This window comes from Callorhinus ursinus, unplaced genomic scaffold (assembly GCF_003265705.2).
Source record: "Callorhinus ursinus isolate GAN/ISIS: 27379988/994484 unplaced genomic scaffold, GSC_fseal_2.0 scaffold13, whole genome shotgun sequence".
Classification (NCBI taxonomy): domain Eukaryota; kingdom Metazoa; phylum Chordata; class Mammalia; order Carnivora; family Otariidae; genus Callorhinus; species Callorhinus ursinus.
In genome coordinates this window covers 2,786,254-2,811,645 of record NW_027397075.1, presented here as the reverse complement: position 1 = coordinate 2,811,645, position 25,392 = coordinate 2,786,254, and the positions used below count along the sequence as shown (strand labels likewise).

Genomic DNA, 25,392 nt, shown 5'->3' with positions numbered 1-25,392 from the left:
TGCTTTCAGTCATTAGAATAATTCTGCACTTTATAATTATCTAAAAATTGAGATATCCATAGTCGCTACTCGAGAGAACTCGGAGCACATTTGCTTGTATGATCTTATTCATCCACTTGATATTCTTAGAATGCTTGTAAAGGTTTCACTTCTGTTTCATGGATGATGACACCAAGAAAGTGATTTGGCCAGGTCCTGCCAGACATGGTCTCGGTCCACCTGGAAACCAGGCTCTTGAGGTTTACTCCTGTATATTGTTAGCCTTCATGGCTTTGGCGTCACATCACAGAAAGCACGTGGCTGCATTATTCTCTTCAGACAGAGAATCAAAATGATAAGGTTCCCTTCTCCTTGGGGGAGGAGTGGGTTGGGTCCCAGAGGCCATGTCCATTGGTGTGCTTGTTCCTGCCCTTCTGATCGGGAAGAGCACTTCTGTTCTGGTTGGAGGAACAGAGCACCTTAGTTTTGGGTATGTGAGACCTAGTCACCTACAAGTTGTAGTTGCTGCATTGTAGAGATCCTAGGCTTTCTTCTTTTAATACCTTCTTTCTTCTGTTTTCCTTTTTTTCTCCTTTTTGTTTCTTCTTCCTTCATCATGTTCACCCTCACCATCAACAAACACATTAGCATCATGATCTCTGCTTATCAGGGTCTTATTGTGGCACTGTTGTCTTTGTCACCATGAGCACCATCACCATGATCACTAAACCATCATCATCATCATCTTCACCCACTACCACATCAACATCAACACATAACTGTCTCATCGGGGTCTCATCTTTGCATCATTGTTTCCGTCATTGTTGTCATCATGGTCACTGCCACTGCCCTCACCCCTTTCAGTGAGCACTTGCTCCGTGCCAGGTACCGTGCTGAGCACTTTACATGCCTTATCTCACAGCATCTTAAAAACAAACTTCTGTGCATGGTTACCCCCCTTTTACAGATGACAGACCCGTGTCTCAAAGAGGTGAAATAATTTGCCCAAGGTTACAAAACAGTCACCACTCTCGGCATTGTCTCTTCCATAGAATTAAGATTCATCCCAATGACAGCAGAAATTTGTTTATTTTTTAGGAATTAAGGAAATTACAAGGTTGTGCTCTCACGCTCTGTGAACCAGAGGCTGCCATGAGCCCAGCAAAGGAGATTTAGGGTTATTATTCTCTGGCGACAGTTGTTCCCTAATTCAGAAGGGCTGTTCTTCTTTTGACTAATCGTTAAATTTATGTTTATCATTATTATTTCTAAAGGGAAATTTAGAGTTGAACCGTTTTAGATAATAAATCAGAGCCATGATTCACATGAGGATTTGCCTGATTCCAATGCCTGCATTTCCAGCACCACGCTGTCTGACTCCCTTTGGTGATGATGGCAAATATAAGCCCCACGGTTCCCAGGCTTCTGATTATCTGCCTTACCAGCACACCTCATTTGGCTCCCTGTAGTGTTAAGTGCTCCATGGCAACAGTTTCTTTCAGAAGGTTCTACCTGTATTGGTGACCTCATCTCCCAACTCTGCCCCTTCCCCTTCCTTAGCCATCATCCAGCTTTTATAAGGAAATGGCGTAACATGGTGGGAATTCAAGTCCTGGCTGTAATACTTACTTACTGGCTGCCTGACTTGTAACATTTTACCTCCATAGTCCCGAATTTTTTCATTCTTCCTCTGTGAAATAGAAATAACATGATGTGAAGCGTAAGTGAGGAGCCACATAAACCATCTGATGTGCATTAGGTGTCAGTAAATGTTGACGTTAACTCTCCAGAGTGAACTCACCCTTCCTTCTCTTTTGCCTGCAGTACCCTGCTAAAAGGCAAGTTGAAATCGTTAATGTATAGGACAGGGAGAGATGAAGCTGATGGATCCGAATGGTTCAGTCCATGGCTAGCAGAGGGTTCTTTGGCAAGTCCACTAGCTTGGCTAAGAATCATTTTCCCCATCCTTTTAACATCCAGATGTCAGCTACTAACTTATACTACTCTTTGAGTTCTCCTTCTCACCTCCCAAATGAAAATCTCATGTGAGAGCCTTAAGAAGCCAAGCAGAATTTACTGAAGATGTTATGGGGAGATAGGGAGTAAGTGTATATATCATGTTGCCCATAGCAAGCAGAGTGAGAAATCCCCCAGTCTCTTAGAGTCTCATCACCCATGTGTCTCTCTTTCTTGACGCCCACTGCAGTGCCCTGGATCTCTTCTTTTCTATTATCAGCAATTCTTCTCTGCCCCAAACTTGCAAATTCAACTCACAACAGTGCTGGGGAAAATAAAAGAACCCCAGGGTCACTGTGATCACCATTTATCCAAAGCTCTTTGGTGGTCCTCTGTTATGACTTGTGGAGCCTCATGCTCTACTCCAAACTGTTTATCAAAGTGTCTCCTAAACAAATACAGTACTGTCTTCACGAGAAGTTACCATTCCAGTGGGTAAGTGCATAAAATCCTGCTGCACCTCATTACATGTAAAATGAGGGTGTTTGTGGATTCTAGGCAGCTTCATCATTTAAGTCTGTTTACACTTAATAAGTTATGGTCTTTGGGTCCCCTCGGGGAAAAGACATTCCATGGTGGTTTCAATATTTGTTTAAACATAAGTCTCAGAATCAGACCCTCCCCGGCTTGGATGTAATTTCATTGGAATTGGAGCTCAATATTCATCATCTCTATACATCTCTATTCATCATCTCCATACATCTCTATGCTTGTTTGTTCTTGTGCCACTTAGACACGTACACATGAACCTTGGAATTCAGGCCCATTTATGATCTTATTTCTGCTTTTTCTCTCCCTGATCTGTTTCATGTCTGCTCGTTAATTAATTAGCCAATTAATTAATTATACACATGTTTATAGGGGACCATTATGTGCTAGGCACTGTGGTAGATACTGAAAATATGGGAAAGAAAGGCAGACACGACCCCTGCCTTTACAGCCTTACGTGTGTGTGTGTATGTGTATGTTTGTGTTAATCAACCAGATAAAATAAAATAAGGACAAAATTGTGGTATGTGCAGTGAAGGAAAAGCCTGTACTAGGAAACTTGTCCAGTTGGAGATGTCAGGAGTTTCCTAACCTCTGCCTCCATCTCCCATTTTGAACCCTGACATTTCTGTCTGGACTTAAATTTTCTGTTCTTTGTGAACAGAAAATTCAGTGGTCTAACTGTGCATTCTGGAGGTGAGATAGAAGGACATATAGGTATGACCATAAATAATGTAAGTGGCAAGTTCAGAAGGATAATCCTGAAAAAAGCCTCACCTGGCCTGGAGGTAATCAGGGAAAGCTTCCTAGAGGAGGTGATGCCTCGGCTGGGTTTTAAAAGGCAATTAGGAGCTAGACAGGCAAAATAGAGAAAGGGAAGAAGGGTGGTCCAGGCAGAGGATACTGCATGAGAAAGGTTCAGGGAAGTGAAACAACTGTGATATAGGGGTGTGTGTGTGTGTGTGTGTGTGTGTGTGTGTGTGTATACATGGGTTTCATGGAGTGGGGGCATACTATGGTGAGCAAGGAGGCCGAGAGAGCAGCAGTGGCCAATCAGAACCTCTAGTCAGAGCTGAGCTCCCACATGGAGCATGATCCCATAATTCTGTAGAGAAAGCTGGAATGTCAGCCTTAGCCATCCCAGACACTCACCTGCTTCATTCCAGGCATCTCTTTAAAGTCTTATTTGTTGAGCCCTGTTTTCTCATGGCTGTTTGTCCAAACATCTCTCCCTACTTAGCTAGGTAATCTGTCCCTTCTCTGACAGTAACAAGGATGTGCATCTTGGAAGAGGCTGCCCGGAGTGGCCAGAATTACTCCAGGGGCCGAGACAATGGCGGAAGTGTAAATCACACAAGAAATATTGAACTTTGGAAGCCAGCGAACAATAATATGCCACTTTATTCCACTCCTGCCGGAGGTTTATATATGTTACTGTCACTTTTATACTGTTCTCCACCACTGGTAATTTTCTCTCAATCTAATTTTTATTTCCCAAGGGTCTGCCAAGGTTAAAAGTGCTGGAAAACCAATGACTATTCTTTTGCCAAGGGATAGTAAATTAAATTAACAGTTGCTGGTGGCCAGCTCTGGTCAGAACTATTCATATGTAAATAGGTGAAAACCCCTCAAGGCATTGCTGCAATTACTAGTTGTTCATTCCGGATGTTGACCATAATATGAGAGGTCATGAACAAAACTGGGAACAGGGGGAGGATTTCCGTAGCTCAAGTACCAGCTCGTCAATGGTGAAACCTTTCCTGCAAGCTTAGTGAGTTTGAGTCTGAAGGTGGAGCCAGTCTTGGTCCCAGGCTGACAATGAAAACAGGGATGGAAGGGTTAAACCCTGTCGCGTGGGCATTGGTTGGCATCTTGCCAGACTCTGTCCAATCAGAACAGCCAAAATTTGCATTCTGCTTCCTGGGTGGCCAGCATAAATTATTTCCAACAACAGACCCCTCCCCTCATGATTAGAGTGTTCTTGATGATTTTTTCTGAGAGAGAGAGAGAGAGAGAGAGACTTTTTTGAGGAATACTTGCAATAACAAGGAACCTTCTCACCGAGTGGCACGATGTTTGTGGAAAATATAAGAGCCTCATACGCCAACTTGTTGTCTTTAGTTGGCCTTTCACTGTCGCAGGGTTACAGAAGGGTTACTTCAAAGTGGCAAGTCCCAGAGCTTTGGTCCATTCCCTCTACTCCCTTGCTCCCTTCTTTTTCTTCTTGCGTGCTAAAGGGACTTAACTCTGGCACTTCTCTTTAATCTACTACCACTCATGTTACCCGTCACTCCCTACATCCGGGTGATTTCTGGGCTGCCTTCGTTACTTACAGCCTGTTTTTGTGCTCTTAAACCCACCTGAATGGCTCACTAAATCAGGCCCCCCCAGACAAATGAAATTAAGGAAGGAAAAGGGGGCTTATTGAAACACAAGAGAAAAGGTAGAGATTATGTCGGCATCTCGGCCTTCTCTCCATTCTGCCCCTCTCGCCTAGGGGCGGAGTCTCTCACCCATCCTGGAAGGTCTGCTCCTGGGCTGGGTGTTGTTCTCATAATGGCTCCTCTAGCGCCATGATTTAGCAGCCTGGTCGATTAATTTCTCTGATCTGTTCTGAAGTATTCTGAATGTACTGGGAGAAGATGGGCTGAAGCACAGTAAGTCCAATACCCTCCAGGATAGTTTTGAAATAGACCACTGGGGATTTTAGGACCATATTATCTTGGCCCCAGTAGATTTGTTTTCCCTTAAATTTCCCGTAGACACCATTCTTGGCTTTCGCCAAAGGCTGAGACACTGTTTCAGGGAACCCAAGATTATGCCCATTATTGAGAATTTTGTCCATCCTATCTCTCTGTGGTCCCGTTAGAACCCCTGCATAAAAAAGTTTCAGAATTACGTCCAGGTCCTTGTGCACCATCCAGCCAAAGCAGTGTGTGGAAGCTGATACCAAGCCAGCATTTGCTTGCCAAGCTGTTTTCCTTTCTTTAGCTCTGTCTTTCTGGAGGAAGGGGTGCCTTCTCCTTTGCATTAGGCAGAGTCAGCTTGCCTGTACCTAATTCCACCCAGAGAGGCCCAAGTTTATTGCTAAATTGCATAAAGATACTGTGTGTGTGCTCATTAAGTGGAGACTGCCCATGGGAGGAGTGTGCATATGGAGGGCAGGGTGTGGGAGCAGGGTTATCACTTCTTCCGGAGACACGTTATAGGTCAGTGGCAGTATTTGTTCAAGGGCCAGGAAAATGTCTGCCTTCCCTGAGGAATCACTTAAGGGATGAGTTTCCTTTTATACCTTGCCTGCCAGGGGGCTCAGAATCAAATACTTTCATTGGAATAGATGTGTAGCATCTTGAGATGTAAGTCTCTTCATTATAGTTTACCCAGTCTTGCCCTAACCTCTGAGTTCTAACTTCGTGTTTCAGTTTTACCAAATTGGTATCCTATATAGTCTTTGGCAGTAAATTAAAAAAAATTTTTACATTTTTTACATTACAACCAGTGGCTTGCCCATCCCTTGATAAAGAGGGCAAACGAGAGTAAATCTCATAACAAATTAAAGGGATGGGGATGTTGTTCAGCTGACATTAAAACTGGGTTCACTGGGGAAAGTATTTTCCCACAGACATCATGAAATTATTTTAGGAAGAGAATTATGGCTGGAGAGGAAGCCCATTTTGTCACTGTCTGACCTGAGAAAGCACCCTTCCTTGAGTGAACCGCCTCTTTTCCTTCACCCAAACAGCAAGTAAGAAAGTTAAGAGAACATTCCCCGAAGCAAAATTCCTGCCAAAATTGCTTTAAACACTGAGTCAATATCATTTAATTGTACATCCCTCTGCACAAATCAAGCAAACCAGCCAGATACATATGCGCATGACTTTATTCGTATAGGCAGTTTAAGAGTGTTTGTCTCTATACTGGAAAAATTGGTATAAATGAACTGTGGCCACATCCTCCCTTAAATGGTGCATACGTGTCAGGCTGCAGGGTTCATAAATTAGCCTTTTGGAGAGTTCAATCATAATCGAATATACTTAATATTCACACATTGTAATTTGAACATTAAAGATCTCGAACAAAGATCACAATCTTGGAAGGTATTAAATTAAAAAAAAATACTCCCCCACCATTGCATTTATTAGCTCCTGATTTCTGATTTATGTTTCATTAGCCTGTGGTGATAAGAATGGAGCCGTGTAAAAGAAAAGCACGAATCCCCATTTTGGAACATTAAATCCAGATTTTTGACCATAACCTATTTTTGTGCTGCTATTAGGGGAGCGCCAGCTTGTACCCACATCCAGTTATTAATCTGTGAAATGTTTTCTCTCTGGTGTGTTATGTTCTTTCTAAGTCTGCTGCACTTAACCGTCACCGACTAAGTGGGTTATTAAATGGGAGCGAGAAATGAATCAATCAAATATATTCAAATGCTCAGTCTCCAGCATTGTTCTTTGACTTCATTATTTAGGCATTAAATTCCATGCAACACCGAATGTAATTGTCAATACAGAGGGGCTTGATTTGTGGGGGATGAGTTCTCTTTGGCAATTATGGTTTTAGGTTTACAAGCACACCAGAAATCCTTGCTACATGATAACACCATTAACATGGCTCCCGTAATCTCATCTTTTGGGAGGGTCACATCTGGCTGTGTTGGGTAGCTGACATGTTCATTAAAGAACCGAGCTGGTCTTTGCAGTCGTAAGTGAAAGCATGTGTCCACTTGGCCGCTGGTTACACAGTGCTTTGGGGTAGGGTTCTCCTTGGCAACATAAGGCAACTATTCTTACTCTATTTACCTGGCTTAGTCAGAAGGAAAAACATAAGGATGCGTAATGTTAAGAGCCAGTCGGCCTGGGTTTGAATCCTCACTCTACCACTTCCCAGCTGTGTGACCTGCGTGGCCTTGGGCAAGTGACTCAAACTCTCTGTGCCTCATTTTTTTCCTCTGCAAATGAGGTTAATAATAGTATTGTGTTATTTTGAGTTCCTCAGAAGCAGACACCGAGATAAAGATTTGAGTACACGTAATTTATCTCAAAGGCTCAGAGAAGCTAGGTAGGGGAGTGGGGAAGTGGGCCAGGGAAGGGAAGGCAGCCAGGAAGGGTGTATTATTCAGCCACTTGCCACTGAGGCAGCACAGAAATCACTCTTGGTGACTCTGGTCGACATTTCATAGCACACAGCTCAGAGTTACCCCTGTGGAAGGATGAGTGAGCTGGGCTGTTAGTCCTTGTTGGAGGATGTTCCCAGGGGAGGGGCAGCAGTGCATGCCATACAGGAGAAGAAATAAGCTCTGGCGGCCCAAGAAAGCCCTGGTGGAGAAGCAGGTGCTAGAGACGGGGAATTGGCCTGCCTGTCCTCCAGTGATACAAGTGAGGCCCCACCCCCCCGCCCTGGCATCTGCTCCAAGGACCTTCCTCCTAGAGTCATTTTGAGGACTCAGTGAGTCCTTCAACTTTATAAAGCTCTCAACAGTCTCGCTTTAATAAGCCAACATGAGCATTTTCCACCACCTACCTCATGGGGTTGGCATGAGCACTGAACAAATTTCATAAGTGAATCCTGAATCAGCACAGTGCCTGGCACGGAGGAAGTGCTCAGCAGATGTTTGTTAAAGAAAATGAGTCTCCTTCATACATCTCTGCCCATGTGCCATTCCTTGATTAGTTTAGTTACTCTTCTCTGCGAACCCTTGCTGGTCAGTGTTAGTCTGAGTTTGTTTTGGGAGAGGTCAGAGGAATTTTCACGGCACCCAAAGCACAGAGGCTGGAATCTGGCAGCTTCTCTTACTCACTGGGAGCCCTCGGGCAAGATGCGGGGCTCTCAGCCTTAGTTTTCTCATCTGGGCAAAGGGTGTCATAGAAGCACTTTCTCAAAAGTCATGTTGTGAGGATAAAATAAATGACACTTGTGAAGATCTGCAAAGTGCCTAATTAGTAGTAGGGGGCTCAATCACCATTTTTATGGTTACTTTCAGTAGTAGTGTAGTAACAGTAAGTGGCAGACCCAAGATCTGAACCTAGGTCTGTCTGACCATATCACACGCATTGCTTCTGACTGGGTTATCCAACGGGGGTGCTTTAGGAGGTGTGGGGAGCTGCCTCTAAAATGGTTCTCAAGGGTCCCCACCTCCCGGTATTCACATCCTTGGGTAACGCCCTCCCCCTGAATGTGAGCTGGCTTCTGATAAACAGATCACGGGAAGCGGAATGGGATGGTACTTCCAAGATCAGGTTACAAAAAGGTTAGGGTCCTTCCATCTGGGTTATACGCTCTTTCTCCCTTGCTCAACTCTGAAGCCAGTTGCCATGTTGTGGGGTGTCTAATGGAGAGCCCACATGGCAATGGCTCTGGCCAACAGCTCAGTTCAGTACTGAGGAACTGAATCTTGCTTACAACCATGCGAGTGATCTCGGAAGTGGGGGCCTTCCCCAGCTCAGTCAGCCCGAGATGACTCCAGCCTTGTCAGAGACTGAGGTAAAGAACCCAGCTAAGCCATGCTTAGGCTCCTGGCCCACAGAAACTGAGATGATAAACATTGTTTTTCTGCACTAAGGTCTGGGGCAATTTGTTATGCAGTGATGGACCATGAATACAGGAAGTATTAATTTCCTCTGAGGTTCCTCCTACTTCTAAGAATTGAGGATAGATAATGTCCAGTTTGATCTGTCACCCTGGCATAAATGGGACTTATCATCGTTAGGTCTGGCTCTCAAGGTCTTTAAGGGCCAATTCCCTTTTGTTGTAATGGTGCTTTGAGAGAGGAGACTAGATAGAGTCCTGGAGCCTGGTGGGTCCCTAAAGGCTCCTCAGAGCACAGGTTGACAGCCACTGTGTAGGCCTTATTCCTCAAAGGAGGGACCCGAGTTGTGACATAAAGTAAACGCACATATCGATCACCCCCATTTCCCAAGTTGGTACATCCAATGAACTGGCAGGAAGGACGCTGTGTGCAAGGGAATCTGAGCCGGGAGGCCCTGCTTTTGGATCTGAGGTCTTACAGGGAATTGAGTGTGGTCACTGTGTGGATGTCAGGCAGAATGCAGACCGCCGTGGGCTCTCTCCGTCTTGGGCTAGAATCCTTTGAACACTCTGGTGAAGAGAGCCAAAACGGAAATACGAGTCTGTGATTGGAGTGGTTGAATGGCAGCCGGGAGGGAATACCGAGTGGCTTGAAGTGGAAAGGGCTTGCTTCCACTTTTAAATGTGAGAAACATCATCTGCTGCTGCAGGTGGGAAACACCCAAAGGCATTTTAGGTGAGGTTGCATGAAACAGGTGGATGCAGCACGGGGTTCCCAAGCTTTCCAGAGGAGCAGAGATACCTGGGGTAAAAGTTCACGAACATACTCCCTGGTTCCTTTCTAGATAGGCTGAATCAGAGGCTCTAGGATGGAGGCCTGAGATGCTGTAGATTGCACATGTGCCCTGGATGATGGTTATCAGGCAGGGGGGTACCCAGCATACTCCTGGCTTAAGCATCCATTCATCCATCCGCTCATCCTCTCATCTACTCGTCTGCTCATCTGTTTAACCAGCGAGCACAGTGTCTGTCTAGTATGTGTCAGACACTATCGCAGCTGCCAGGAAATGCGATGAAAAGTGACACACGGTCCCTGCCCTTTAGGAGCCCACAGACGGGTCTAGGGACGGGCATGGAAGCATCCTTCACAACACGGCATGATGAGCTCAATCTGACAAGGAAATAAAAACGTAAAGGCAACTATTACATACTGATCCCAGCCCCCACCTCCCCAACCTGCCTCATTTAACTTCTGGTCACCAATTCTTCCTACATGGTTATTTAAAGTGAAAGTAATATAATTTAAATATGTCCTTGCACTTTCCCTCTTAGGGATAGTTGAATCCCTATCGACTTATCATCAGTGATAAGGCAACAATGAGATGAATTAGTAGAAGGGGGCGCAATCGGATGTTTTGTTTGCAAGGATTGTTTACAAGGATTAGTCACTCTCCAAGCTCGCCTACAACCCTCTCTTCCTAGGATCCACTTTGCCTCAGCTATTTGCATGGTTCCCACCCTCCTCTCCTTCAGGAACTTGATTAAGACTCTATGAGGTTCTCCTTGGCTACTATGTTAGGCTGAACGTGGCTCCCCAAAGATGCCATGTTCTCTGATGGCTGATTGTTTACAAGTATTTCAAAGGGACACACCACCCGGTACTCCAGGAATTCTAATGAGCAAGCCGAGTGGAATTGACTGGATTTTCATACATCCCTTCCCCTCAGAAGGACTTGGGCCACAATCTCAGTTTTTCTGCCTTCTGCATTCCTTCCTCAGCAATGAAAGTACCACCAGCCTCAGGAAATGAGCCCCTTGAGGCAAAATGATTAGCCTTGGCCTCAAACTGCTTTCAAAAGGTTTGCAAACAATACAACGGGAAAGTCTGAGGAACGGGCTGGTGTCTTTCTTCTCCCTTTTTAAAAGTGATTGAATCCCACTGTCTTCTGAAGATGAGTATTTCTGCTGGGCAGATTTGCTTTGTAAATTACAGACTCGAGTGGCTTCTTTTTTTTTTTTTTTCTTGCTTCAGTGAACTGGGAATTAGACATATTTGCAATCAAATAAAATGTGAGGGCTCTTGACAGGTTGGAATTCTGACAACTCTGGGGCTCAGATGTATAGAATGTGGTATCATGTTCATGCAGTGCATGTTGGTGGGGATCATCGGGGGGTTGGGGTGGAGGTTCTGTGCTAGTGATGGCCTGATGTAGCAGTGACCAAGGGAGACAGGTCCCTGCTCTCAAGGGCTGGAAGTTGAGGGGTGAGAGAGATTTTATATAACTAATCAGAACAGGATATATGAGTCCTAAGATGAAGGCATGCAGTCAACAAATTTAGTGAGTGTCTATCCACTCAATAATGCCAGGCCTGTTTCTAGGTGCAACGAATGTAGCAGTGACCAAAATAGACAAAAATCACTATTTTCATAGGACATTTATTTCTGTGTGTTTGTGTGCGGGAGAGACGTGCCATATTTTTCTGATTTATTTTGTTTGTCAGATGGTGAGTGGTGTGGAGAAAACTTTTAATCCAGGAAAAAGGGGTAAGGAGTGTATGTGTGTGTGTGTGTTTTGTGTGCTCACACCCATACATGTGTGTGTTTGTGTGTGTTTTGTGCAAATACCTACATTTGGTAGAGAACATGATTTTAGATTAGGTAGCTGTATGAGCTTTCCGTTGCTGCTGTAATGAATTATGATAAGTTCAGTGTAATAAATTATGATAAATTATAGATAAATTAAAATAACATGATGTATCACATTACAGTTCTGGAGGTCAAAAGTAGGTCAGTAGGCCTGTATCTTTTCTGGTGGCTGTGGGGGAAAGTTTGTTTTCTTGCCTTTTCTAGCTACTGAAGACTTCTGCATTCCTTGGCTCGTGGCCCCTTCCTCCAGGAAGAAGTCTCTCTCTCTCTGACCCTCTTGCCTTCCTCTTATGAAGACCCTTGTGATGAGAACAGGCCCACCTGCATAATCCAGGACAAGCTCCTTAATCACATCTGCATAGGTCCTTTTGCCACATGAGGTTCAGGGTTTAGGATGTAGGCATCTTTGGGGAGCCACGTTCAGCCTAACACAGTAGCCAAGGAGAATCTCATGGAGTTTTAATCAAGTTCCTGAAGGAGAGGAGGGTGGGAACCATGCAAATAGCTGGGGCGAAGGAGGTCCTAGGAAGAGAGGGTTGTAGGCGAGCTTGGAGAGTGAGTAAGAAATTTTGGGGAACTGCATCGAGGCCAGGGTGGCTGGAGCAGAGTCGAATGATGGGGGAGAGTGATGTGAAGAGGGTCAAAGAGCTGATGGGGGTCAGTTACGTGTAGTCTCCGTGGAGGGACTATCTTTTACTCTGAATGAGACAGGGACTCCACCGAGCACTGGGTTTGGGAGGAGCATCTACATCAGACTGAGAGGGTAAGGGGGCAGGGAAGTCTTTTCAGAGGAAGGAAGATACAAAGGGAGATCTGCAGGCTTCCCAGAGATATTACTACTCATTATAGATAACATTTAGTGAGTGCTTAAGTGTCATCTACCATGCTGAACATTTTCTGGATGGACCTCATGTAATTGTTATTGCTAAAGGTATCCCTTATGCCGCAGATTGCTTTGTGGCAGATAGATTGATTGTTCTTTTACAGAAGGGGAAACTGAGGCAGGAGAATTTGTATTAGGGCAAATAGCTAATGAATACATTGGGGCTAGAATTTGACCTTGGATCCTTCCACATCCAGAGCCCAGACTTTTTGCTCCACTGTTTTACGTGGCTGCTCTCCATTCCCAGTTGAGTGGGGAGTGCAGGTCAGCCGACGTGACCACTGGGTACTTGGGAAGGAGGCAGGCAAGCCCATGCCAACCTTGCTTTTTCTGTTGGTTTGGGACATTGGCATGCAAGGAGTGAGGTAAAGGAAGCAGAAACATGTCAGGAGGATCTGGAGCCACTACTTCATGTCTCATTTATCTCTTCATGAATTGGGACGCCAGCCGGGGAATGGGCCAGAGGTAGGCACTTCTCTTGTAGGCAGCCTAGGTGAGTAATGCACGTGCTGGGTGCTCAAGGCTCATGGCAGAACAGAACAGATAGGTACTGTGGTCCTTCCCGTTTGAGTGGAGAATAGACAGTAAGCCAATGAAACTAAACAAGATGCTCTGATGGAAAAAATGGGGCAATTGAGATGGGTGGTCAGGGAGAGCCTCTCCGAGCAGGTGACCTTTCTTTGAGACCTGAAGGCTGAGAAGCCACCAGCTATGGGAAGAGCCAAGGAAGAAGTGTCCTACGCAAAAGGAACAGCATGCTTGAAAGAACTTGTGTCAGAGATGAGGTTCATAATTGGGAAAGGGAAATTGGCCCCTGACGTTGGGGCTGAGTGAGGGGGCCATTCTGGATACCATCAAGTGGATTTCTCCAGACATAGGCCCCGCAAGCAGGACAGTATGTTGGATTTTGCTCCAAGTGGGATGGGAAGACCAGTGGAGGTTCAGAGCAGAGAATTGCCCTAATCTGATTCACATTTTGCAAGCTCACTGGGGTGTTGGGTTTTTGGTAGGAGTAGTTGGAAAGGAGGGTGAAGGAGAGCTGTCACTGTCATCCGGGTGACCTGGAGCAGTGATGTCATTGGAGGTGGAGAGGTGCAGCTGGATTGCCGACGTGATGGAAGAACCAAGGGTGATTCTAAGATTCTCAACTTGAACAGCCAGGTGGATGGTCATGGTGACTAGGGAGGGCTGGAGGAGAAAGTGGTATGACATGGGGGGAGGCGGGGAATGATGAAAAGAACTAGAGGATGCACATGGAATGAGAAGACAAGAAGTAGAAGTCAAGGTATGCAGCCAGAGAGAGGCAGGGATGGTGAAGATGAGTGGGATGACAAGTGGTTGAAGGAGGCTAAAGGGAGGGTCCACCAATGCTCTCTTCGGCATTCGGCGCTTTTGGCGATAAGCTTGTGTTTGTCAGGGTCAGACTCTGCACTGAGCTGCTTACACCGTGTCATAGTCTCCAGCTTCCAGGAGTGGCTGTGATAGGGGAGGAGAACGTCTGGTGTTGTACAGCCTTTGGAGAATAAGGAGGAATGAAGCCTTGCCTGAGAGAAGCTTCCGAACGCTTCCAGTGGTGGGCTGGCTTGGGGACCATTCCCCCACCATCGTGGAGACTAACACAGGCAGGGATCCCACGAACAGAGGGCCCATTTGTTTCAAGATGAGGAGCCAGTCCTCTGGGTGGTGTGTGTGTGGGGGGGATCGTTTACAGTATGGTAAGAACAGCAACACTGACAGCCTGGTTAGCAGTTTGGGTTTTTCAAAGCACTTCCTGCTTTTCATTAAAGGTAGTTTTCCTTTATTTAAAAAACTCTTTATTGAAGTATAATATGCAGTCAGAAAAGCATATTTACTTAAGTGAGCAGCTCAGGGATTTTTCACAAGTGGGATACACCCATGTAACAAATAAAACATTTTCTGCCAAAGCATTTTTAAATTTCAAAACCAGGTACTAGAATTGACTATTTCTTTGAGGTCTCTCCTGTCAGCGGCTGAAATCAGGCACCAAACTGCACTTCGGTCAGCCAGCCCCAAAAGTGTGTGTGTGGGAAATTGGTTCCCTGTGCCCTCTTGATCAGCAACCCTATGATTGATCCTCCTCGAATCCCATATCCCTCGCCCGCGTGGTGCACCCCTGTGGCCCATCTGACGTGGCCAGTGTTCTCCAGTGAGACGAGCATTTATGTTTCTTAATTCTCTCATTCACCGAGTGCATAGCCACCTTCTCAGAGCCTCCTCTTTATCCAAAACGTGTAGCTATAACATGTCTTATCTTTCCCTTGGTCTAGGTAGTGAGAAGCATTACAAAGAATCTGGAGTTTCTGGTACAAGCCTTGGATTTCTAGGTCTGAGAAAGTAATCTGGTGAAGAATGGCCTGAATCAATAATAGGGTCTTTATTTTTATTTTGTTTTATGTTTTTGGAGGAGAGGGATTAAGGATTCTTTGGTGTGTCAAGGACAAGGGAACATTTTTGTGTTTTTTTCTTTTCTTTTTTCTTTTCCTCTGAGGTTTGAATATCCTGCCAGGCAGGTGGCATGGGGTGCTGTAGCATGCAGTGACGAGCGGGGGCTCTGGAGTCAGTCAGACCTGGGTTCGAATCCTCCCTCTGGCTCTTGCCAGGCAGGTGAACTTGGCACACTACTTAACCTCTGCGAGCCTCTGTTTTTCCATTTGTAAAATGGAGATCAGAAGAGGTACCATCCCAAAGCACGGTTGTGGAGATTGAAGAAGAGATTACCTGTGAAGGGTTTGGCACAGCATTTTTACCACCACTAGAATCAGCAGCAGCAGCACTGAAAGAATAATAATTGCCATCAGAACAATGTTAAACTTCTTCTTGTTGTGTGGTTATTATTGTTCTTACTACTCTTGCCATTTGGCGGGTGATGAGAGTGAGACCTGGATTAAGTGACCTGTCTGAGGCCACAGGGCAGTGATCATCCCCTGACTCCTAAGCCAGTGCTCCTTGCCCTCAGCACATCTCCCCCATTAAGCACACCCAGGCCCCTTTCCCAGCCCATCTGGTCACCGATGGCAGCTCTGATGAAGCAGCGGGGGCAGCTTCCTGCCTGGGAAGAGAGACTGGGCAACCTTCTGTGCTGGGCATCATTTAATCAGATGACCTCCAAAGCTGGCTTTTCCAGCCAACCATCCAGCCTCCAGAAGAGCAGCATTAAGGAGTTAATGGGGCTTGGCGGAGGCGCTGGGCCATCTGTTCTTAATTACCCAAAGTGCACGAGGCCGAGGGCAGGCTGGCCTGGGGGCGGCTGGGCACTGCCAGTGTGGTTGAGTTGGCTGCCCTCTCTCAGCTGCCTGGCCTCGTGCCTCTCAGCAACCCCGGATGCCCGAGTCCCTCACTTCACCTTCTTCTGCCTCTCCCACCTCTGAGTCTGAGAAGCAGATGCTTATATTCCAGAACCCAAGTGAGCAGAGGCAGAGATAGAGAGCAGGAGAAGTGGGGTGTGTGTTGGGTCCGGTTCTCTAGACACAGAGCCTGAGGCAGGGATTCTTGTGCAAGTGGTTTTTTTGGGGAGAGCCCTCAGGAGGAAGCATGGGTCCTGCCTCCGTGCAGGGGGTGGGGGTGTGATGAAGCAATTCTCTGGAGTGGAGTGTGTGCAGCTGTGAGTTGCTATCAGCCAATTTTCCCAGAAGCTGGGGGAGGGCTGCACCCACCAGAAAGGAAATCTGGGTAGGGTACCAAGAGGAGGGTGGGGAGGCTATAAGGCAGACCCTTGAAAAACAATCCCCCTTGGAAAGAAACCAAGCCTGTTGTGTACTTTTCTTTTCCCCTGACAGGAAGCTGGATTATGTCCCTGCCTCCTCAAGCCCTGATCCACACAAAGCCCTTTCTGCTTCTCATCGGAGGCAGATGCAGTAGCTGGTTAAGAGAATGCACTTGGCGTGCAGATTTGGGTCTTCCGCTGGCTGACCTTGGGGAGGCTACCTGACCATTCTGTGTCTCAGTCCTTGCCTATAGAATGGGAGTAATAGCGCTCTTTACCTTTTGGGGCTTTCCGTAAAGATTTAATGATTTAATGGTGCTTGTAAATTACTCAACATGCTGGTTCTTATGAAATTCTTAAGTAATTGTGGCAGAGGGTGTGATGTTGGTTTTTCTTTCTATTCTACCTCTCACTTCCTTCCCCCTTGTCCTCTTGGTCTTTCCTACTATTATTGCTGCTGTTGGTAGGGCTGATGGTGTTGCTATCACCTGACAAGTTAATGGGCTTGGTTCGGAGTGAGGCACAGTTCAGTTTAGGGGAGGAGCCCAGACCCATTCCCAGCTGATGCTGTGCTATTTCTAAGACAACCATGAAAATCCACATGTGTGTACATTGTGTGTGTGTGTGTGTGTGTTGCAGGGGGATCCTTGGCCTTCCCCTGGGAGCAGAAAATATGCAGGCAGGCAGTACAAGATTCATGTGTGCCCTTTGTCTCTTATAAGCTGTGTGGCACTGGCAAGTTTCTCATCCTCTCTGAGACTCCCATTTCTTTCTTTTTTTTTTTTAAGATTTATTTATTTGAGAGAGAGCAAGCGAGCAGGGGGACTGGCAGAGGGAGAGGGGAAGAGAGAATCCAAAGCAGACTCCCCACTGAGCTCAGAGCCCCTGGGGCTGAATCCCACGACCCCGAGATCCCTACCCCAGCCAAAATCAAGACTCAGACACTCAACTGACTGAGCCACCCAGGCACCCCTGAGACTCACATTTCTTATCCGTAAAATACCTAAGGTAGCGATGTCGTGAAGATTAACAAGGTACAGCCTTGAGCCTAGGTCATGCACACTGTGGAAACGCATAGCCTGTGGACTTGTCTGGCTTTCCGGCACGTTGTGGATGCTTAAAAATTAATTTTGCTTCTCACATTAAATGTTGGTGGATTTGGATTTGGGTTGAGTTCAGCTACTTCTGTCTTGGACTCTGGACCATTTTGCTTATCTCTGGTTAGCCACAGCTTCAGGCCCCTTCATTTGGGGCGGTGGACTCAAAGTCTCTACTGTGGTTCTGTCTGAGGCTCTAGCCAGGCTGCTGTGTGCTCAGATGTCAGAAAGACATGGGTTCAGTGCCCGCTATGCCACTTCCTGCCCCCATGTCTTCACCTGTAAAATGGAGCCATTGATCTGTTCCTTTTAGCATTGTTATGCAGATTAAATTGGATAATGCAGTCCAGCCCAGGACCTGTCCCACAGTGAAAGGAGAAGCAGTGCCAAATAGTTGTCTTTAATGATACTGAGGAAGAACTGCCTCTTTGTGGCTGCTTGATTAAAACGCTCAGAACTTTCTAGAGAGTCTAAAACATTAATTCAATAGGCAGGGCTGTGCTGGCCACCTCCATGCTCTGGATCCAGGCTGCCTTCATTTGCACCCTCAGACCCTGGCTCATGAGTCCAGCTGCCTGGTGCACACGGCAGGATGGCAAGATGAGCCCAGTTATGAGGGAGTGAGCGTTGCCTGTCCCTGTGATCATGGCAGGGTTTGATGTCTGGGATCCCTGTGGTCTGATAGAAATGGCGCTGTAGCAGAATGTTGGATCTGTAAGTAGAGTGCCAGGGACCTTGGCCAGGATCACAGCTCGATTGTAAATCCACTGCAGAGTTCCAAGTTGCTGTTCTGCAAATGGCATCCTTCTTCTTCGTCTGGCAGGAGCTGAGGGTACCATTAATGCTGTTTACCAAATATTTCCAACTTTCCAGTCCTCTGCTAGGATTATGTTTCCATATCTACTTTAAAGTTAGATAAGGACATAGGACCTACTGTGGGCTCAGTCAGCCCCTGTGGATGCGAGGCACCAATGAGAAAGCAGTTTGTTACATCCCACTGAGATTTGGGGCTTGCTTGTTACTGCAGCATAACTAACGTGCCCTTACTGACACAGCTGATAGCTGCATACAGAGGGTGGGGACTCTGCCTGACTTCGTGCACTGTCTTTTTTCCCAGGACCTGGCACAGTGCCTGACACAGGTCAGCAGTTGATAAATCCCTTGTTGAAGAAGGAGAGAAAAACCTGGGCACCACCAGATCTAAATTGGGTCCTGGCTTTGCCACTTGTCGCCTTTGTCAACTTGGGAGTTCACATAACCTTTGTAATCCTTAAATTTTCTCATACTTGGAAATGAGAATACCATTCCTTGCAATGTTACCTTAGGATTTATTTTGATAATGTGAAAATTTCTCGCACCCAGTAGGCACCCAGTACATGACAGATAACAAAAATCTTTTGCTTTGAACAGAGAAGGAAGGGATGGAGGAGAGAAGACCAAGCCAGTATAAGTATTTCTTCCTGTAAGATGGATTAGGGTGGGAAGGAACTTGTAGGTAGCATTAATGAAGGAATTAGACCCCAGGGGTGAGTGACTCCAAAAGTGAGGAACGGGGAAGGGAGGGATGGATAAAGCAAGGAGTAGGCAGATCTTTCTCCTTCGAGTCCTACAGAGCTAATTCAAATGGCACAAAACATCACCAAATATTTGAGCAGAAGCCATAGCTAGTACGTTTTTAATTACCCTGCCAATAAAGATTCCTGGGCAGAACGGTCTTCGATGCACAGTAATGTTTTGCAATGTTTTTAGTAATTGGGTTAAGATAATTTATTAGAGCACTGACTGCATGTGTTTCAATAATTGCTAAGACTAGAATGTTAGCCTTTCCTCCCTGAATGCAAATCACTTCCCAATGGGCCAAAGCATTGGAGAATATGGTCTTGAATATGCAAATCACTTTGAGACAAATTCTGAGAGCTGACCACAGAGCCTATGGTGAGTATTTATTTTAAATCGCACTTGGAAGTTCCCTGAACTGCAAATGCCACGTTCGGGGCCGGTTTTGTTGGCCAGGTCAGAGGCTGTGGTGGGTTGACCTACTACTGCTTCTGTTAAAATTAAAGGAACCTCGAGTGCAGATGGGAGGTGAGGGGGGTTGACAAGAGCCTGAGAGACATAGCTAATGGCCAAAACAGATTTTTCCCTCATCTCTATTTTGTCTCCTGAGCTTGTTGGGGGAAAACAATCTAACCGTATTTAAGAAAAATAGTCAGCCGAAGAATTAACAGAGGAATTGAGAGGATGAGAGAGTCTTGCGGGGGGTAGGGCGGGGGGGTGAGCATGTTTGCAATCAAGATTTAAAGGTAATAAGCTTCCTAAGGTTAATTTGGTTTATCTGGCATGAACACAGCATCGGGGAAAAAGAACTCACTCAATAGAAGCTTTGCATTGTCAGGAAAAAACAATAGTAGTGGGAGTTGTATGTATGGAATGTTTATAGTGCCAGACAGCATCCCAAGCACATTATGTGTATCCAATTCATTTAATCTTCGAAACAACCCAATGAGGGGAGGTATTATTATCCCCGAGATGAAGTGGAGTCTTGGAGAAGTGAAGCATGTTGTGTAAGGTGTCCCTTTTTGTAAGTGGAGGAGCCAGGGTTGGAACCAAGACCTCGGAACACTGAGCTCTCGCACTGAACCCCCCAGGCTGTGTTGCAGCCACCATTTACTAAACAGTCACTGTGTTTTGGGCAGCAAGCTAGGTCCATTGCAGGCCCTGGTCCATTTAACTGTTCAAATGCTTATTAAGATGTACATCACTGCACTTTGGAAGATGAGGAACAGGGGTGCAGGATCTGTGGATCTCTGAAAAGTGGTAGGGTTAACATTGGCAAGAAGGGTGGTGGTGATTTTGGTGGGAGTGGACAGACATAATAGATGTGCGAGGCAGAGAGAAGGTTTGAGAAATTGCAAACCTAGGAGAATACCTATAGCCCTTAACTTCCTCATTCATAAAATGGGGATGATAATTGTACCAACTTCAAAGGCACTTAGTGCCATGCCTGATGCATAATGAGTGCTTAAATATTGGGTATTAAGATCTCTTGTATGGGATAATAATAATCAGGATTTTCTGACTACTTAAGAAATGCAAAAGGGCAATAATTGGTCACCACCATTTGGAAAGTAGTTCAACCTGCATCTCCAAAGAGTAAATAAACCTTTATACATATATCCCCAACAGAGAGAAAAAAAATAAGGCACACCCTTCCACTGTGGACTCCAAAGAAAGAAATGAGAGTCACCACATCTCTGTGTTAATTACAAAATAACCAGAATGTCACCTTTGTTTTTCCACTTTTAGATCTCTTGGGGGCTGCCTGGGGATAGAGTTATTCACGAAAGACAGTGAGAAAGGCAAGTAAAAAGGGGGTTCTCTAGAGAACCCCTCTTTTCACCATCCAACTGAGTTTGGCTACAGCTCCCAGTATCCCCACAGCTGCAAGACATAGGCAAGGAGGAGAGTGGGATACCCATTGTACAGGTGGACAGTGAGGCTTAAAGATGACAAAAGACTTGCATGTGACTGTAGAGTGACCGAGTGGTAGAGCAGATGCTTGCACTTAAGTCTCCTGACTTTGTATCCCCAGACCTTTCCTTGTTCTTCCCAAGAATCCTGGTGGAAGGTAGCAGGTCCTAAGTTGGTAGCTGGGCTGGTTGAACATCCCCATTCTGTTACCAGTCCTGCTGTCCCATCACCACAGGACTCAATGCTGAGAGAGCCATTTCCCCCTGTCACAGCCAAGGTAATTTTACCAAGTGTTTCCCTCCTTTCTTCCTGAGCTTTTGCATCAGTTGAGAAACTTTGTCAGTCCCATCAGCCTCCCCAAGTAAACGATAGTCTATATAATAAGAAGGCATTACAGCTTCCCCAAAAGTTTCCTAATGGATAGTAAATTATGAGAAGAACATTCTTTACTATGTAATTAATGGAAATCTACCATTTTTAAGCTTCCTCTGGGAAATTTTCCATGTCAAATGAATTTGTTGATGGGACCCGAGAGGGAGGATTTCACAACTGCTCCAGTGTGTACTTCTTCATTAGTTGGCTGCTGGAGGTTAAATTTTCAGTCACGTCTTTGGATGGCTTTGATCTCTGATGACAGTGTTAACTCTATTTGCTCCTTGGTATCACTCTGGTATTTTAAAACAGTCTTTTAAGATAGCCTTGCTAATTATTTTGCTGGAAGTTTAATTAAATCTTGTCACAGAGGAATATTGCTATCTTGGGGTATGGCTGCTAAACATAAGTCAAATTGCTAAAAAAAAAAGGGAGGCAGAGTAGATATTCATGCATACAAAGAATGGTGCAGAGGATAGGTTTCCTTACTAAAGGACTTGGGATTTACAGAAGTTCAAATCCCTTTGTCTGAACCACGTTCAACTTTTGGTGAGACTGCCAAGTCTGTTTTAATTTTGCATTTAGAACCAGATGTATTGTGATCAGCCAATTAGTGTTTTAATTTAGTTTTACTCTGGGACCATAAGGAGAAGGTTGCTATCTTCAGGGGGCTTATGGTCTTGGAGGGGGAGGAATATGGAGGGACGTGTGGTTTATTATATACGGGGAAAGTCACATTTCTAAGAATATTCACTGTGGCAGTATTGGTAATAGGAAAATTCTGGGAAAAAGCTTCCTGAAAGAATGATGTTGATTCAATGTATGGATGGAATTCATATTTCATATGGAATTCATCCCGTTCAGTATGGACTGATTGTCAAGGTATGTTTAAGATGAAAAAACAGAGTAAGCGAACAGTTTAGAAAAGGGGTTTGGAAACTTTTTCTTAAAAGGCTGGATAGTAACTATTTTTGAAATTAATTTATTTTTAAAGAGAGAGAGAGAGAGTGTGTGTGCGAGCAGGGGGAGGGATGGAGGGAGAGGAAGAGAGAGAATCTCAAGCAGATTCCCTGCTGAGTGTGGAGCCCAATGTGGGGCTCGATCTCATGACCCTGACGTCATGAGCTAAGCCAAAACCAAGAGGCAGACGCTCAACCGACTGAGCCACCCAGGTACCCCTAAAAGTTGGTTGGTAACTACTATGGGCCCTGTGGTCTGTATGGTCTCTGCCCGTGTCATGTGAAAACGCCATAGACACTACATAAAGGACCAGGCCTGTGTTCCAGTAACACTTTATGCATAATGAAATTTGAATTTCAGAAATTTTTATATGTCACAAAATCTTCTGTTTTTTTTTTTATTTTTGTCCCCCAATCATTAAAAAATGTAAAAATAATTTTTGGCTTGTTGGCGATACAAAGACTGGAGGCAAGCTGGATTTGGCCTGCAGGCCATGGTTTGCAGACCCCTGGTGTAGAACATGTTGGCACTTACGTAGAAATACACACACAGCACATACACATATACCCACACACACACCAAATACGATAGGTGTAGTGTTTTTGAAATACCCCTTGGTGATTATTCCCGTAGAAGCCAGTTTTTTTCTTCACGGCACCCCTTGAGTTATTAAAGCCAAGCCATGAGCTGATTTCCCCAGAGAAGGAGAGGACCCCATGGAATGGAACAAAGAGGCCATCATTCAACCTTGAATCTCAAAGATGACTTATTTATTTTTCCCAGTAAATGGCAAGAAAATAATCTTCAGAGTGAAACTTCATTCAGAGATAAAGGTTTTTGTGCATTTGTTTGTTTACCCTTTCTTTCTGAATTCCAAAAGGCCTTTTTATGCACCAGGGTGCAAGCCTGGCCAACTTAGACCATAGGGTTTTAGGACAGGGGATGCATTCTGCTTGGTAGAGGTGCTGGAAGAAGCCTGTCTTGTCCCAGGGGAGGAGTAGAGCCGGCGGAAAGGAGAAAGGGGAGTGTGTCTGCAATGCCTCCTGCATGATGGATACATGGGAGGTGGTGGTAGAAATAGGAAAATAAGTCTGGGGGCCTTTCAGAGCATGGTGAGGCATGCTCCTGATTTCCTGCAATGCAGGAAATGTGAATATTTTCACACCCCTGGCTTTTAGAAGCTTTGTTTTCAATTTGGTAGGGGAACAGTGAGGGAGGAATGTGGGGTGAATTCCCTGCCATCTTTGTCCAGAAGTCCCCCTGAATCTTTGCAGGGTGATGTGGAGATGCCGAGAGAAACTGTGGACCATCAGGGGTCAGAACAAGGAGCTCTAAGAAGACAGGGACTTTGAAACAAGGGGTGAGTGGCCAGAAAGAGGAGTAGGTTCCGGTAGGATACCTCAAACATCAACAGACCCACCATCCCTTCTGAAGATACCTGGGATAGATCAGTCCAGCCATATTGTTGCAGGCACCAGAAAGGTCCCAAGAGAGGTCTGGTGACCTGACGCTTCCTTCTTCTCCTCTGAGGAGACATACTTTCTCCAACATGCATGGGACATCTTGTGGAAAAGAGAAACAGTCCTACTGTAGAGTTGGACCTTCAGATTTGATAGAATGTTTATCCTAAAAAGTCTGACCCAACTCAAAAACTGTTTTAAACTTCCTGAGATGAGGATATAAAACCTGGCATGTTTAGTGTTTTCCATACGACCTAGTGGAATGGATTTCTGAGCAAGATGAAATCAGGGAATCTGAAGTTTGCTGCCTTTTTAAGACTTCTTTTGTTTTTTTTGTGAGAAGTTTTAGGTTCACAGGAAAGTTGAGAGGGACGTACAGAGAGATTTTCTATTTTCTGTCCACCCCAATACATGCATAGCCTCCCACATTATCGACATCACTTACCAGAATGGTACATTGGTTGCCATGGATGAACCTATGTTGAAATCACCGAAAGTCCATAGTTTACCTTAGAGTTCACTCTTGGTATTGTACATTCTGTGTGTTTAGACAAATGTATAATGACATATATTTATCATTATAATATCATACACTGTATTTTCACTGCCCTAAATATCCTCTGTGGTCTATCTGTCCTTCTCATCAACTCTACCCCTGGAAACTATGGATCTTTTGGTCCTTGTCATAGTTTTGCCTTTTCCAGAATGTCATATGGTTGTAATCACACAGTATGTAGCCTTTTCAGGTTGGCTTCTTTCATTTAGCAAAATGCATTCAAGATTCCTCCATGTCTTTTCATGGCTTAATAGCTCATTGCTTTTTAGTGCTTAATAACATTCCATTGTCTGGATGGACCACAGGTTATTCTTTCACCTACTGAAGGACATCTTGGTTGTTTCTAAGTTTTGGCAATTGTGAGTAAAACTGCTATAAACATCTGTGTGCAGGTTTTTGTGCAGATGTAACTTTTTAACTCCTTTGCATAAATACCAAAGAGCTAGATTGCCAGATCATGTGTTAAGAATCAATTTAGTTTTGTAAGAAACCACTAGAAAAATTTGCAATAGCCAATATATGGCAGCAGCCCAAGTGTCCATTGATAGATGAAGGGATAAAGAAGATGTGGTGGAAGGATGAATGGATGGATGGATAGATAGATAGATAGATAGATAGATAGATAGATAGATAGATAGATAATGGAATATTACTCACCTATAAAAAAGAATGAAATCTTGTCATTTGTGACAACATGAATGGACCTAGAGGGTATTATGTTAAGTGAAATAGGTCAGACAGAGAAAGACATACACTATATGCTTTCACTTAAATGTGGAATTTAAAGAACAAATGAACAAACCACAAGAAATTAACAGACTCTTAAATACAGAGAACAAATGGGTGGTTGCCAGAGGGGAGGTGGGTAGGGGTATGGGTGAAATAGATAAAGGGGGTTAAGAGGTACAAACTTCCAGTTAGAAAATAAACAAATCATGGAAATGAAAAAAGTACAGCATAGAGAAAACAGTCGATAATATTGTAATAATGTATGGTGATGGATGGTGCCTACACTTATCACAGTGAGCGTTGAGTTATGCATAGAATTGTTGAATCAATTGTGTTGTACACCTAAAACTGAAAACTAACATAACATTGTATGTTAATTATACTTAAAAAAGAAACTGCCAGACTGTCTTCAGTGGCTGTATCATTTTGCATTTCCATCAGCACTGAATGGACATTCCTGTTGCTCCACATCACCAGCTGT

The 25,392-nt window shown here is 44.9% G+C and overlaps 1 long non-coding RNA gene across 2 annotated transcripts in view; it reads left to right on the top strand.

The window, feature by feature from the left end:
• LOC141373966 (uncharacterized) overlaps positions 1-25,392 on the top strand; it is a 264,618-nt gene that overhangs the window by 171,916 nt on the left and 67,310 nt on the right. The gene's annotated exons all lie outside the window — the stretch shown is intronic.